Below are 18,285 nucleotides of genomic sequence, written 5' to 3' on the forward strand. Positions count from 1 at the left end.
ACACACAATTTGCGTCCATATGAAATACTCTGGATCCCCTGCATTGTCCTTCTAAATCGAGAAACGTTTCTACGGAAACGACAGGATTTTCTTTGGGGTTCCAGGTATCTCTTTTCCGATGCATTATTCCTCCTTTACTGCATCCCTCGCTCCCTCACATTGACGAATTAACACACAATTTGCGTCCATATGATATACTCTGGATTCCCTGCATTGTCCTTCTAAATCGGGATTCGTTTCTACGGAAACGACAGGATTTTATTTGGGGTTCCGAGTATCTCTTTACCGATGCATTATTCCTCCTTTACTGCATCCCTCGCTCCCTCACATTGCCGAATTAACACACAAATTGCGTCCATATGAAATACTCTGGGATCCCTGCATTATCTTTCTACATCGAGATACGTTTCTAAGAAACGAAAGGATTTTCTTTTGGGAGTCGAGTATCTCTTTTCCGATGCATTATTCCTCCTTTACTGCATCCCTCGCTCCCTCACATTGACGAATTAACACACAATTTGCGTCCATATGAAATACTCTGGATTCCCTGCATTGTCCTTCTAAATCGAGATACGTTTCTACGGAAACGATAGGATTTTCTTTGGGGTTCCGAGTATCTCTTTTTCTGATGCATTATTCCTCCTTTACTGCATCCCTCGCTCCCTCACATTGACGAATTAACACACAATTTGCGTCCATATGAAATACTCTGGATTCCCTGCATTGTCCTTCTAAATCAAGATACGTTTCTACGGAAACGATAGGATTTTGTTTGGCGTTCCGAGAATCTCTTTTCTGATGCATTATTCCTCCTTTACAGCATCCCTCGCTCCCTCACATTGACGAATTAACACACAATTTGCGTCCATATGAAATACTCTGGATTCCCTGCATTGTCCTTCTAAATCGAGATACGTTTCTACGGAAACGATAGGATTTTCTTTGGGGTTCCGCGTATCTCTTTTCCGATGCATTATTCCTCCTTTACTGCATCCCTCGCTTCCTCACATTGACGAATTAACACACAATTAGCGTCCATATGAAATACTCTGGATTCCCTGCATTGTCCTTCTAAATCGAGATACGTTTCTACGGAAACGATAGGATTTTCTTTGGGGTTCCGAGTATCTCTTTTCCGATGCATTATTCCTCCTTTACTGCATCCTCGCTCCCTCACATTGACGAATTAACACACAATTTGCGTCCATATGAAATACTCTGGATTCCCTGCATTGTCCTTCTAAATCGAGAAACGTTTCTACGGAAACGACAGGATTTTCTTTGGGGTTCCAGGTATCTCTTTTCCGATGCATTATTCCTCCTTTACTGCATCCCTCGCTCCCTCACATTGACGAATTAACACACAATTTGCGTCCATATGATATACTCTGGATTCCCTGCATTGTCCTTCTAAATCGGGATTCGTTTCTACGGAAACGACAGGATTTTATTTGGGGTTCCGAGTATCTCTTTACCGATGCATTATTCCTCCTTTACTGCATCCCTCGCTCCCTCACATTGCCGAATTAACACACAAATTGCGTCCATATGAAATACTCTGGGATCCCTGCATTATCTTTCTACATCGAGATACGTTTCTAAGAAACGAAAGGATTTTCTTTTGGGAGTCGAGTATCTCTTTTCCGATGCATTATTCCTCCTTTACTGCATCCCTCGCTCCCTCACATTGACGAATTAACACACAATTTGCGTCCATATGAAATACTCTGGATTCCCTGCATTGTCCTTCTAAATCGAGATACGTTTCTACGGAAACGATAGGATTTTCTTTGGGGTTCCGAGTATCTCTTTTTCTGATGCATTATTCCTCCTTTACTGCATCCCTCGCTCCCTCACATTGACGAATTAACACACAATTTGCGTCCATATGAAATACTCTGGATTCCCTGCATTGTCCTTCTAAATCAAGATACGTTTCTACGGAAACGATAGGATTTTGTTTGGGGTTCCGAGTATCTCTTTTCTGATGCATTATTCCTCCTTTACTGCATCCCTCGCTCCCTCACATTGACGAATTAACACACAATTTGCGTCCATATGAAATACTCTGGATTCCCTGCATGTCCTTCTAAATCGAGATACGTTTCTACGGAAACGATAGGATTTTCTTTGGGGTTCCGCGTATCTCTTTTCCGATGCATTATTCCTCCTTTACTGCATCCCTCGCTTCCTCACATCGACGAATTAACACACAATTTGCGTCCATATGAAATACTCTGGATTCCCTGCATTGTCCTTCTAAATCGAGATACGTTTCTGCGGAAACGATAGGATTTTCTTTGGGGTTCCGAGTATCTCTATTCCGATGCATTATTCCTCCTTTACTGCATCCCTCGCTCCCTCACATTGACGAATTAACACACAATTTGCGTCCATATGAAATACTCTGGATTCCCTGCATTGTCCTTCTAAATCGAGATACGTTTCTACGGAAACGATAGGATTTTCTTTGGGGTTCCGAGTATCTCTTTTCCGATGCATTATTCCTCCTTTACTGCATCCCTCGCACCCTGACATTGACGATTTAACACACAATTTGCGTCTATACGAAATACTCTGGATTCCCTGCATTGTCCTTGTAAATCGAGATACATTTCTACGGAAACGATAGGATTTTCTTTGGGGTTCCGAGTATCTCTTTTCCGATGCATTATTCCTCCTTTACTGCATCCCTCGCTCCCTCACATTGACGAATTAACACACAATTTGCGTCCATATGATATACTCCGGATTCCCTGCATTGTCCTTCTATATCGAGATACGTTTCTACGGAAACGATAGGTTATTCTTTGGGGTTCCGCGTATCTCTTTTCCGATGCATTATTCCTCCTTTACTGCATCCCTCGCTTCCTCACATCGACGAATTAACACACAATTTGCGTCCATATGAAATACTCTGGATTCCCTGCATTGTCCTTCTAAATCGAGATACGTTTCTGCGGAAACGATAGGATTTTCTTTGGGGTTCCGAGTATCTCTTTTCCGATGCATTATTCCTCCTTTACTGCATCCCTCGCTCCCTCACATTGACGAATTAACACACAATTTGCGTCCATATGAAATACTCTGGATTCCCTGCATTGTCCTTCTAAATCGAGATACGTTTCTACGGAAACGATAGGATTTTCTTTGGGGTTCCGAGTATCTCTTTTCCGATGCATTATTCCTCCTTTACAGCATCCCTCGCACCCTGACATTGACGATTTAACACACAATTTGCGTCCATATGAAATACTCTGGATTCCCTGCATTGTCCTTGTAAATCGAGATACATTTCTACGGAAACGATAGGATTTTCTTTGGGGTTCCGAGTATCTCTTTTCCGATGCATTATTCCTCCTTTACTGCATCCCTCGCTCCCTCACATTGCCGAATTAACACACAAATTGCGTCCATATGAAATACTCTGGGATCCCTGCATTATCTTTCTACATCGAGATACGTTTCTACAGAAACGAAAGGATTTTCTTTTGGGAGTCGAGTATCTCTTTTCCGATGCATTATTCCTCCTTTACTGCATCCCTCGCTCCCTCACATTGACGAATTAACACACAATTTGCGTCCATATGAAATACTCTGGATTCCCTGCATTGTCCTTCTAAATCGAAATACGTTTCTACGGAAACGATAGGATTTTCTTTGGGGTTCCGAGTATCTCTTTTTTTGATGCATTATTCCTCCTTTACTGCATCCCTCGCTCCCTCACATTGACGAATTAACACACAATTTGCGTCCATATGAAATACTCTGGATTCCCTGCATTGTCCTTCTAAATCAAGATACGTTTCTACGGAAACGATAGGATTTTGTTTGGGGTTCCGAGTATCTCTTTTCTGATGCATTATTCCTCCTTTACTGCATCCCTCGCTCCCTCACATTGACGAATTAACACACAATTTGCGTCCATATGAAATACTCTGGATTCCCTGCATTGTCCTTCTAAATCGAGATACGTTTCAACGGAAACGATAGGATTTTCTTTGGGGTTCCGCGTATCTCTTTTCCGATGCATTATTCCTCCTTTACTGCATCCCTCGCTTCCTCACATTGACGAATTAACACACAATTTGCGTCCATATGAAATACTCTGGATTCCCTGCATTGTCCTTCTAAATCGAGATACGTTTCTGCGGAAACGATAGGATTTTCTTTGGGGTTCCGAGTATCTCTTTTCCGATGCATTATTCCTCCTTTACTGCATCCCTCGCTCCCTCACATTGACGAATTAACACACAATTTGCGTCCATATGAAATACTCTGGATTCCCTGCATTGTCCTCCTAAATCGAGATACGTTTCTACGGAAACGATAGGATTTTCTTTGGGGTTCCGAGTATCTCTTTTCCGATGCATTATTCCTCCTTTACTGCATCCCTCGCTCCCTCACATTGACGAATTAACACACAATTTGCGTCCATATGAAATACTCAGGATTCCCTGCATTGTCCTTCTAAATCGAGATACGTTTCTACGGAAACGATAGGATTTTCTTTGGGGTTCCGAGTATCTCTTTTCCGATGCATTATTCCTCCTTTACTGCATCCCTCGCTAACTCACATTGACGAATTAACACACAATTTGCGTCCATATGAAATACTCTGGATTCCCTGCATTGTCCTTCTAAATCGAGATACGTTTCTACGGAAACGATAGGATTTTCTTTGGAGTTCCGAGTATCTCTTTTCCGATGCATTATTCCTCCTTTACTGCATCCCTCGCTCCCTCACATTGACGAATTAACACACAATTTGCGTCCATTTGAAATACTCCGGATTCCCTGCATTGTCCTTCTAAATCGGGATTCGTTTCTACGGAAACGACAGGATTTTCTTTGGGGTTCCGAGTATCTCTATTCCGATGCATTATTCCTCCTTTACTGCATCCCTCGCTCCCTCACATTGCCGAATTAACAAGCAAATTCCGCCCATATGAAATACTCTGGGATCCCTGCATTATCTTTCTATATCGAGATACGTTTCTACAGAAACGATAGGATTTTCTTTTGGGAGTCGAGTATCTCTTTTCCGATGCATTATTCCTCCTTTACTGCATCCCTCGCTCTCTCACATTGACGAATTAACACACAATTTGCGTCCATATGAAATACTCTGGATTCCCTGCATTGTCCTTCTAAATCAAGGTACGTTTCTACGGAAACGACAGGATTTTCTTTGGGGTTCAGAGTATCTCTTTTCCGATATATTATTCCTCCTTTACTGCATCCCTCGCTCCCTCACATTGACGAATTAACACACAATTTGCGTCCATATGAAATACTCTGGATTCCCTGCATTGTCCTTCTAAATCGAGATACGTTTCTACGGAAACGATAGGATTTTCTTTGGGGTTCCGAGTATCTCTTTTTCTGATGCATTATTCCTCCTTTACTGCATCCCTCGCTCCCTCACATTGACGAATTAACACACAATTTGCGTCCATATGAAATACTGTGGATTCCCAGCATTGTCCTTCTAAATCTAGATACGTTTCTACGGAAACGATAGGATTTTCTTTGGGGTTCCGAGTATCTCTTTTCCGAAGCATTATTCCTCCTTTACTGCATCCCTCGCTCCCTCACATTGACGAATTAACACACAATTTGCGTCCATATGAAATACTCTGGATTCCCTGCATTGTCCTTGTAAATCGAGATACGTTTCTACGGAAACGATAGGATTTTCTTTGGGGTTCCGAGTATCTCTTTTCCGATGCATTATTCCTCCTTTGCTGCATCCCTCGCTCCCTCACATTGACGAATTAACACACAATTTGCGTCCATATGATATACTCCGGATTCCCTGCATTGTCCTTCTATATCGAGATACGTTTCTACGGAAACGATAGGTTATTCTTTGGGGTTCCGAGTATCTCTTTTCCGATGCATTATTAATCCTTTACTGCATCCCTCGCTCCCTCACATTGACGAATTAACACACAATTTGCGCCCATATGAGATACACTGGATTCCCTGCATTGTCCTTCTAAATCGAGATACGTTTCTACGGAAACGATAGGATTTTCTTTGGGGTTCCGAGTATCTCTTTTCCGATGCATTATTCCTCCTTTACTGCATCCCTCGCTCCCTTACATTGACGAATTAACACACAATTTGCGTCCATATGAAATACTCTGGATTCCCTGCATTGTCCTTCTAAATCGAGAAACGTTTCTACGGAACGACAGGATTTTCTTTGGGGTTCCGAGTATCTCTTTTCCGATGCATTATTCCTCCTTTACTGCATCCCTCGCTCCCTCACATTGACGAATTAACACACAATTTGCGTCCATATGAAATACTCTGGATTCCCTGCATTGTCCTTCTAAATCGAGATACGTTTCTACGGAAACGATAGGATTTTCTTTGGGGTTCCGAGTATCTCTTTTCCGATGCATTATTCCTCCTTTACAGCATCCCTCGCACCCTGACATTGACGATTTAACACACAATTTGCGTCCATATGAAATACTCTGGATTCCCTGCATTGTCCTTGTAAATCGAGATGCATTTCTACGGAAACGATAGGATTTTCTTTGGGGTTCCGAGTATCTCTTTTCCGATGCATTATTCCTCCTTTACTGCATCCCTCGCTCCCTCACATTGCCGAATTAACACACAAATTGCGTCCATATGAAATACTCTGGGATCCCTGCATTATCTTTCTACATCGAGATACGTTTCTACAGAAACGAAAGGATTTTCTTTTGGGAGTCGAGTATCTCTTTTCCGATGCATTATTCCTCCTTTACTGCATCCCTCGCTCCCTCACATTGACGAATTAACACACAATTTGCGTCCATATGAAATACTCTGGATTCCCTGCATTGTCCTTCTAAATCGAAATACGTTTCTACGGAAACGATAGGATTTTCTTTGGGGTTCCGAGTATCTCTTTTTCTGATGCATTATTCCTCCTTTACTGCATCCCTCGCTCCCTCATATTGACGAATTAACACACAATTTGCGTCCATATGAAATACTCTGGATTCCCTGCATTGTCCTTCTAAATCAAGATACGTTTCTACGGAAACGATAGGATTTTGTTTGGGGTTCCGAGTATCTCTTTTCTGATGCATTATTCCTCCTTTACTGCATCCCTCGCTCCCTCACATTGTCGAATTAACACACAATTTGCGTCCATATGAAATACTCTGGATTCCCTGCATTGTCCTTCTAAATCGAGATACGTTTCAACGGAAACGATAGGATTTTCTATGGGGTTCCGCGTATCTCTTTTCCGATGCATTATTCCTCCTTTACTGCATCCCTCGCTTCCTCACATTGACGAATTAACACACAATTTGCGTCCATATGAAATACTCTGGATTCCCTGCATTGTCCTTCTAAATCGAGATACGTTTCTGCGGAAACGATAGGATTTTCTTTGGGGTTCCGAGTATCTCTTTTCCGATGCATTATTCCTCCTTTACTGCATCCCTCGCTCCCTCACATTGACGAATTAACACACAATTTGCGTCCATATGAGATACTCTGGATTCCCTGCATTGTCCTCCTAAATCGAGATACGTTTCTACGGAAACGATAGGATTTTCTTTGGGGTTCCGAGTATCTCTTTTCCGATGCATTATTCCTCCTTTACTGCATCCCTCGCTCCCTCACATTGACGAATTAACACACAATTTGCGTCCATATGAAATACTCAGGATTCCCTGCATTGTCCTTCTAAATCGAGATACGTTTCTACGGAAACGATAGGATTTTCTTTGGAGTTCCGAGTATCTCTTTTCCGATGCATTATTCCTCCTTTACTGCATCCCTCGCTCCCTCACATTGACGAATTAACACACAATTTGCGTCCATTAGAAATACTCCGGATTCCCTGCATTGTCCTTCTAAATCGGGATTCGTTTCTACGGAAAAGACAGGATTTTCTTTGGGGTTCCGAGTATCTCTATTCCGATGCATTATTCCTCCTTTACTGCATCCCTCGCTCCCTCACATTGCCGAATTAACAAGCAAATTCCGCCCATATGAAATACTCTGGGATCCCTGCATTATCTTTCTATATCGAGATACGTTTCTACAGAAACGATAGGATTTTCTTTTGGGAGTCGAGTATCTCTTTTCCGATGCATTATTCCTCCTTTACTGCATCCCTCGCTCTCTCACATTGACGAATTAACACACAATTTGCGTCCATATGAAATACTCTGGATTCCCTGCATTGTCCTTCTAAATCAAGGTACGTTTCTACGGAAACGACAGGATTTTCTTTGGGGTTCAGAGTATCTCTTTACCGATATATTATTCCTCCTTTACTGCATCCCTCGCTCCCTCACATTGACGAATTAACACACAATTTGCGTCCATATGAAATACTCTGGATTCCCTGCATTGTCCTTCTAAATCGAGATACGTTTCTACGGAAACGATAGCATTTTCTTTGGGGTTCCGAGTATCTCTTTTTCTGATGCATTATTCCTCCTTTACTGCATCCCTCGCTCCCTCACATTGACGAATTAACACACAATTTGCGTCCATATGAAATACTGTGGATTCCCAGCATTGTCCTTCTAAATCTAGATACGTTTCTACGGAAACGATTGGATTTTCTTTGGGGTTCCGAGAATCTCTTTTCCGAAGCATTATTCCTCCTTTACTGCATCCCTCGCTCCCTCACATTGACGAATTAACACACAATTTGCGTCCATATGAAATACTCTGGATTCCCTGCATTGTCCTTGTAAATCGAGATACGTTTCTACGGAAACGATAGGATTTTCTTTGGGGTTCCGAGTATCTCTTTTCCGATGCATTATTCCTCCTTTACTGCATCCCTCGCTCCCTCACATTGACGAATTAACACACAATTTGCGTCCATATGATATACTCCGGATTCCCTGCATTGTCCTTCTATATCGAGATACGTTTCTACGGAAACGATAGGTTATTCTTTGGGGTTCCGAGTATCTCTTTTCCGATGCATTATTAATCCTTTACTGCATCCCTCGCTCCCTCACATTGACGAATTAACACACAATTTGCGCCCATATGAAATACACTGGATTCCCTGCATTGTCCTTCTAAATCGAGATACGTTTCTACGGAAAAGATAGGATTTTCTTTGGGGTTCCGAGTATCTCTTTTCCGATGCATTATTCCTCCTTTACTGCATCCCTCGCTCCCTTACATTGACGAATTAACACACAATTTGCGTCCATATGAAATACTCTGGATTCCCTGCATTGTCCTTCTAAATCGAGAAACGTTTCTACGGAACGACAGGATTTTCTTTGGGGTTCCGGGTATCTCTTTTCCGATGCATTATTCCTCCTTTACTGCATCCCTCGCTAACTCACATTAACGAATTAACACACAATTTGCGTCCATGTGAAATACTCTGGAATGCCTGCATTGTCCTTCTAAATCGGGATTCGTCTCTACGGAAACGATAGGATTTTCTTTGGGGTTCCGAGTATCTCTTTTCCGATGCATTATTCCTCCTTTACTGCATCCCTCGCTCCCTCACATTGCCGAATTAACACACAAATTGAGCCCCTATGAAATACTCTGTGTTCCCTGCATTATCTTTCTAAAACGAGATACGTTTCTATGGAAACGATAGGATTTTCTTTGGGGTTCCGCGTATCTCTTTTCCGATGCATTATTCCTCCTTTACTGCATCCCTCGCTCTCTCACATTGCGGAATTAACACACAATTTGCGTCCATATGAAATACTCTGGATTCCCTGCATTGTCCTTCTAAATCGAGATACGTTTCTACGGAAACGATAGGATTTTCTTTGGGGTTCCGAGTATCTCTTTTCCGATGCATTATTCCTCCTTTACTGCGTCCCTCGCTCCCTCACATTGACGAATTAACACACAATTTGCGTCCATATGAAATACTCTGGGTTCCTTGCATTGTCCTTCTAAATCAGGATTCGTTTCTACGGAAACGTTAGGATTTTCTTTGGGGTTCCGTGTATTTCTTTTCCGATGCATTATTCCTCCTTTACTGCATCCCTCGCTCCCTCACAATGACGAATTAACACACAATTTGCGTCCATATGAAATACTCTGGATGCCTTGCATTGTCCTCCTAAATCGAGATAAGTTTCTACGGAAACGATAGGATTTTCTTTGGGGTTCCGAGTATCTCTTTTCCGATGCATTATTCCTCCTTTACTGCATCCCTCGCTCCCTCACATTGCCGAATTAACACACAATTTGCGTCCATATGAAATACTCTGGGTTCCCTGCATTATCTTTCTAAAACGAGATACGTTTCTACGGAAACGACCGGATTTTCTTTTGGGAGTCGAGTATCTCTTTTCCGATGCATTATTCCTCCTTTACTGCATCCCTCGCTCCCTCACATTGACGAATTAACACACAATTTGCGTCCATATGATATACTCTGCATTCCCTGCATTGTCCTTTTAAATCGAGATACGTTTCTACGGAGACGATAGGATTTTCTTTGGGGTTCCGAGTATCACTTTTCCAATGCATTATTCCTCCTTTACTGCATCCCTCGCTCCATCACATTGACGAATTAACACACAATTTGCGTCCATATGAAATACTCTGGATTCCCTGCATTGTCCTTCTAAATCGAGCTACGTTTCTACGGAAACGATAGGATTTTCTTTGGGGTCCCGTGTATCGCTTATCCGATGCATTATTCCTCCTTTAGTGCATCCCTCGATCCCTCACATGGACGAATTAACACACATTTTTGCGTCCATATGGAATACTCTGGATTCCCTGCATTGTCCTTCTAAATCGAGATACGTTTCTACGGAAACGATAGGATTTTCTTTGGGGTTCCGAGTATCTCGTTTCCGATGCATTATTCCATCTTTACTGCATCCCTCGCTCCCTCACATTGACGAATTAAAACACAATTTGCGTCCATATGAAATACTCTGGATTCCCTGCATTGTCCTTCTAAATCGAGATACGTTTCTACGGAAACGATAGGATTTTCTTTGGGGTTCCGAGTATCTCTTTTCCGATGCATTATTCCTCCTTTACTGCATCCCTCGCACCCTGACATTGACGATTTAACACACAATTTGCGTCCATATGAAATACTCTGGATTCCCTGCATTGTCCTTGTAAATCGAGATACATTTCTACGGAAACGATAGGATTTCCTTTGGGGTTCCGAGTATCTCTTTTCCGATGCATTATTCTTCCTTTACTGCATCCCTCGCTCCCTCACATTGCCGAATTAACACACAAATTGCGTCCATATGAAATACTCTGGGATCCCTGCATTATCTTTCTACATCGACATACGTTTCTACAGAAACGAAAGGATTTTCTTTTGGGAGTCGAGTATCTATTTTCCGATGCATTATTCCTCCTTTACTGCATCCCTCGCTCCCTCACATTGACGAATTAACACACAATTTGCGTCCATATGAAATACTCTGGATTCCCTGCATTGTCCTTCTAAATCGAGAAACGTTTCTACGGAAACGATAGGATTTTCTTTGGGGTTCCGAGTATCTCTTTTTCTGATGCATTATTCCTCCTTTACTGCATCCCTCGCTCCCTCACATTGACGAATTAACACACAATTTGCGTCCATATGAAATACTCTGGATTCCTTGCATTGTCCTTCTAAATCAAGATACGTTTCTACGGAAACGATAGGATTTTGTATGGGGTTCCGAGTATCTCTTTTCTGATGCATTATTCCTCCTTTACTGCATCCCTCGCTCCCTCACATTGACGAATTAACACACAATTTGCGTCCATATGAAATACTCTGGATTCCCTGCATTGTCCTTCTAAATCGAGATACGTTTCTACGGAAACGATAGGATTTTCTTTGGGGTTCCGCGTATCTCTTTTCCGATGCATTATTCCTCCTTTACTGCATCCCTCGCTTCCTCACATTGACGAATTAACACACAATTTGCGTCCATATGAAATACTCTGGATTCCCTGCATTGTCCTTCTAAATCGAGATACGTTTCTGCGGAAACGATAGGATTTTCTTTGGGGTTCCGAGTATCTCTTTTCCGATGCATTATTCCTCCTTTACTGCATCCCTCGCTCCCTCACATTGACGTATTAACACACAATTTGCGTCCATATGAAATACTCTGGATTCCCTGCATTGTCCTCCTAAATCGAGATACGTTTCTACGGAAACGATAGGATTTTCTTTGGGGTTCCGAGTATCTCTTTTCCGATGCATTATTCCTCCTTTACTGCATCCCTCGCTCCCTCACATTGACGAATTAACACACAATTTGCGTCCATATGAAATACTCAGGATTCCCTGCATTGTCCTTCTAAATCGAGATACGTTTCTACGGAAACGATAGGATTTTCTTTGGGGTTCCGAGTATCTCTTTTCCGATGCATTATTCCTCCTTTACTGCATACCTCGCTAACTCACATTGACGAATTAACACACAATTTGCGTCCATATGAAATACTCTGGATTCCCTGCATTGTCCTTCTAAATCGAGATACGTTTCTACGGAAACGATAGGATTTTCTTTGGAGTTCCGAGTATCTCTTTTCCGATGCATTATTCCTCCTTTACTGCATCCCTCGCTCCCTCACATTGACGAATTAACACACAATTTGCGTCCATTTGAAATACTCCGGATTCCCTGCATTGTCCTTCTAAATCGGGATTCGTTTCTACGGAAACGACAGGATTTTCTTTGGGGTTCCGAGTATCTCTATTCCGATGCATTATTCCTCCTTTACTGCATCCCTCGCTCCCTCACATTGACGAATTAACACACAATTTGCGCCCATATGAAATACACTGGATTCCCTGCATTGTCCTTCTAAATCGAGATACGTTTCTACGGAAACGATAGGATTTTCTTTGGGGTTCCGAGTATCTCTTTTCCGATGCATTATTCCTCCTTTACTGCATCCCTCGCTCCCTTACATTGACGAATTAACACACAATTTGCGTCCATATGAAATACTCTGGATTCCCTGCATTGTCCTTCTCAATCGAGAAACGTTTCTACGGAACGACAGGATTTTCTTTGGGGTTCCGGGTATCTCTTTTCCGATGCATTATTCCTCCTTTACTGCATCCCTCGCTAACTCACATTAACGAATTAACACACAATTTGCGTCCATGTGAAATACTCTGGAATGCCTGCATTGTCCTTCTATATCGGGATTCGTTTCTACGGAAACGATAGGATTTTCTTTGGGGTTCCGAGTATCTCTTTTCCGATGCATTATTCCTCCTTTACTGCATCCCTCGCTCCCTCACATTGCCGAATTAACACACAAATTGAGCCCATATGAAATACTCTGTGTTCCCTGCATTATCTTTCTAAAACGAGATACGTTTCTATGGAAACGATAGGATTTTCTTTGGGGTTCCGCGTATCTCTTTTCCGATGCATTATTCCTCCTTTACTGCATCCCTCGCTCTCTCACATTGCGGAATTAACACACAATTTGCGTCCATATGAAATACTCTGGATTCCCTGCATTGTCCTTCTAAATCGAGATACGTTTCTACGGAAACGATAGGATTTTCTTTGGGGTACCGAGTATCTCTTTTCCGATGCATTATTCCTCCTTTACTGCATCCCTCGCTCCCTCACATTGACGAATTAACACACAATTTGCGTCCATATGAAATACTCTGGATTCCCTGCATTGTCCTTCTAAATCAAGATACGTTTCTACGGAAACGATAGGATTTTGTTTGGGGTTCCGAGTATCTCTTTTCTGTTGCATTATTCCTCCTTTACTGCATCCCTCGCTCCCTCACATTGACGAATTAACACACAATTTGCGTCCATATGAAATACTCTGGATTCCCTGCATTGTCCTTCTAAATCGAGATATGTTTCTACGGAAACGATAGGATTTTCTTTGGGGTTCCGCGTATCTCTTTTCCGATGCATTATTCCTCCTTTACTGCATCCCTCGCTTCCTCACATTGACGAATTAACACACAATTTGCGTCCATATGAAATACTCTGGATTCCCTGCATTGTCCTTCTAAATCGAGATACGTTTCTGCGGTAACGATAGGATTTTCTTTGGGGTTCCGAGTATCTCTTTTCCGATGCATTATTCCTCCTTTACTGCATCCCTCGCTCCCTCACATTGACGAATTAACAAACAATTTGCGTCCATATGAAATACTCTGGATTCCCTGCATTGTCCTCCTAAATCGAGATACGTTTCTACGGAAACGATAGGATTTTCTTTGGGGTTCCGAGTATCTCTTTTCCGATGCATTATTCGTCCTTTACTGCATCCCTCGCTCCCTCACATTGACGAATTAACACACAATTTGCGTCCATATGAAATACTCAGGATTCCCTGCATTGTCCTTCTAAATCGAGATACGTTTCTACGGAAACGATAGGATTTTCTTTGGGGTTCCGAGTATCTCTTTTCCGATGCATTATTCCTCCTTTACTGCATCCCTCGCTAACTCACATTGACGAATTAACACACAATTTGCGTCCATATGAAATACTCTGGATTCCCTGCATTGTCCTTCTAAATCGAGATACGTTTCTACGGAAACGATAGGATTTTTTTGGAGTTCCGAGTATCTCTTTTCCGATGCATTATTCCTCCTTTACTGCATCCCTCGCTCCCTCACATTGACGAATTAACACACAATTTGCGTCCATTTGAAATACTCCGGATTCCCTGCATTGTCCTTCTAAATCGGGATTCGTTTCTACGGAAACGACAGGATTTTCTTTGGGGTTCCGAGTATCTCTATTCCGATGCATTATTCCTCCTTTACTGCATCCCTCGCTCCCTCACATTGCCGAATTAACAAGCAAATTCCGCCCTTATGAAATACTCTGGGATCCCTGCATTATCTTTCTATATCGAGATACGTTTCTACAGAAACGATAGGATTTTCTTTTGGGAGTCGAGTATCTCTTTTCCGATGCATTATTCCTCCTTTACTGCATCCCTCGCTCTCTCACATTGACGAATTAACACACAATTTGCGTCCATATGAAATACTCTGGATTCCCTGCATTGTCCTTCTAAATCAAGGTACGTTTCTACGGAAACGACAGGATTTTCTTTGGGGTTCAGAGTATCTCTTTTCCGATGCATTATTCCTCCTTTACTGCATCCCTCGCTCCCTCACATTGACGAATTAACACACAATTTGCGTCCATATGAAATACTCTGGATTCCCTGCATTGTCCTTCTAAATCGAGATACGTTTCTACGGAAACGATAGGATTTTCTTTGGGGTTCCGAGTATCTCTTTTTCTGATGCATTATTCCTCCTTTACTGCATCCCTCGCTCCCTCACATTGACGAATTAACACACAATTTGCGTCCATATGAAATACTGTGGATTCCCAGCATTGTCCTTCTAAATCTAGATACGTTTCTATGGAAACGATAGGATTTTCTTTGGGGTTCCGAGTATCTCTTTTCCGAAGCATTATTCCTCCTTTACTGCATCCCTCGCTCCCTCACATTGACGAATTAACACACAATTTGCGTCCATATGAAATACTCTGGATTCCCTGCATTGTCCTTGTAAATCGAGATACGTTTCTACGGAAACGATAGGATTTTCTTTGTGGTTCGAGTATCTCTTTTCCGATGCATTATTCCTCCTTTACTGCATCCCTCGCTCCCTCACATTGACGAATTAACACACAATTTGCGTCCATATGATATACTCCGGATTCCCTGCATTGTCCTTCTATATCGAGATACGTTTCTACGGAAACGATAGGTTATTCTTTGGGGTTCCGAGTATCTCTTTTCCGATGCATTATTAATCCTTTACTGCATCCCTCGCTCCCTCACATTGACGAATTAACACACAATTTGCGCCCATATGAAATACACTGGATTCCCTGCATTGTCCTTCTAAATCGAGATACGTTTCTACGGAAACGATAGGATTTTCTTTGGGGTTCCGAGTATCTCTTTTCCGATGCATTATTCCTCCTTTACTGCATCCCTCGCTCCCTTACATTGACGAATTAACACACAATTTGCGTCCATATGAAATACTCTGGATTCCCTGCATTGCCCTTCTAAATCGAGAAACGTTTCTACGGAACGACAGGATTTTCTTTGGGGTTCCGGGTATCTCTTTTCCGATGCATTATTCCTCCTTTTCTGCATCCCTCGCTAACTCACATTAACGAATTAACACACAATTTGCGTCCATGTGAAATACTCTGGAATGCCTGCATTGTCCTTCTATATCGGGATTCGTTTCTACGGAAACGATAGGATTTTCTTTGGGGTTCCGAGTATCTCTTTTCCGATGCATTATTCCTCCTTTACTGCATCCCTCGCTCCCTCACATTGCCGAATTAACACACAAATTGAGCCCATATGAAATACTCTGGGTTCCCTGCATTATCTTTCTAAAACGAGATACGTTTCTATGGAAACGATAGGATTTTCTTTGGGGTTCCGCGTATCTCTTTTCCGATGCATTATTCCTCCTTTACTGCATCCCTCGCTCTCTCACATTGCGGAATTAACACACAATTTGCGTCCATATGAAATACTCTGGATTCCCTGCATTGTCCTTCTAAATCGAGATACGTTTCTACGGAAACGATAGGATTTTCTTTGGGGTTCCGAGTATCTCTTTTCCGATGCATTATTCCTCCTTTACTGCGTCCCTCGCTCCCTCACATTGACGAATTAACACACAATTTGCGTCCATATGAAATACTCTGGGTTCCCTGCATTGTCCTTCTAAATCGGGATTCGTTTCTACGGAAACGTTAGGATTTTCTTTGGGGTTCCGTGTATTTCTTTTCCGATGCATTATTCCTCCTTTACTGCACCCCTCGCTCCCTCACAATGACGAATTAACACACAATTTGCGTCCATATGAAATACTCTGGATTCCTTGCATTGTCCTCCTAAATCGAGATAAGTTTCTACGGAAACGATAGGATTTTCTTTGGGGTTCCGAGTATCTCTTTTCCGATGCATTATTCCTCCTTTACTGCATCCCTCGCTCCCTCACATTGCCGAATTAACACACAATTTCCGTCCATATGAAATACTCTGGGTTCCCTGCATTATCTTTCTAAAACGAGATACGTTTCTACGGAAACGACCGGATTTTCTTTTGGGAGTCGAGTATCTCTTTTCCGATGCATTATTCCTCCTTTACTGCATCCCTCGCTCCCTCACATTGACGAATTAACACACAATTTGCGTCCATATGATATACTCTGCATTCCCTGCATTGTCCTTTTAAATCGAGATACGTTTCTACGGAGACGATAGGATTTTCTTTGGGGTTCCGAGTATCACTTTTCCAATGCATTATTCCTCCTTTACTGCATTTCTCGCTCCATCACATTGACGAATTAACACACAATTTGCGTCCATATGAAATACTCTGGATTCCCTGCATTGTCCTTCTAAATCGAAATACGTTTCTACGGAAACGATAGGATTTTCTTTGGGGTCCCGTGTATCGCTTATCCGATGCATTATTCCTCCTTTAGTGCATCCCTCGATCCCTCACATGGACGAATTAACACACATTTTTGCGTCCATATGGAATACTCTGGATTCCCTGCATTGTCCTTCTAAATCGAGATACGTTTCTACGGAAACGATAGGATTTTCTTTGGGGTTCCGAGTATCTCGTTTCCGATGCATTATTCCATCTTTACTGCATCCCTCGCTCCCTCACATTGACGAATTAAAACACAATTTGCGTCCATATGAAATACTCTGGTTTCCCCGCATTGTCCTTCTAAATCGAGATACGTTTCTACGGAAACGATAGGATTTTCTTTGGGGTTCCGAGTATCTCTTTTCCGATGCATTATTCCTCCTTTACTGCATCCCTCGCTCCCTCACATTGACGAATTAGCACACAATTTGCGTCCAGATGAAATACTCTGGATTCCCTGCATTGTCCTTCTAAATCGAGATACGTTTCTACGGAAACGATAGGATTTGCTTTGGGGTTCCGAGTATCTCTTTTCCGATGCATTATTCCTCGTTTACTGCATCCCTCGCTCCCTCACATTGACGAATTAACACACAATTTGCGTCCATATTAAATACTCTGGATTCCCTGCATTGTCCTTCTATATCGAGATACGTTTCTACGGAAACGATTGGATTTTCTTTGCGGTTCCGAGTATCTCTTTTCCGATGCATTATTCCTCCTTTACTGCATCCCTCGCTCCCTCACATTGACGAATTAACACACAATTTGCGTCCATATGAAATACTCTGGATTCCCTGCATTGTCCTTCTAAATCGAGATACGTTTCTACGGAAACGAGAGGATTTTCTTTG

The sequence above is a fragment of the Schistocerca nitens genome, chromosome 2 (genome assembly GCF_023898315.1).
Source record: "Schistocerca nitens isolate TAMUIC-IGC-003100 chromosome 2, iqSchNite1.1, whole genome shotgun sequence".
NCBI lineage: Eukaryota > Metazoa > Arthropoda > Insecta > Orthoptera > Acrididae > Schistocerca > Schistocerca nitens.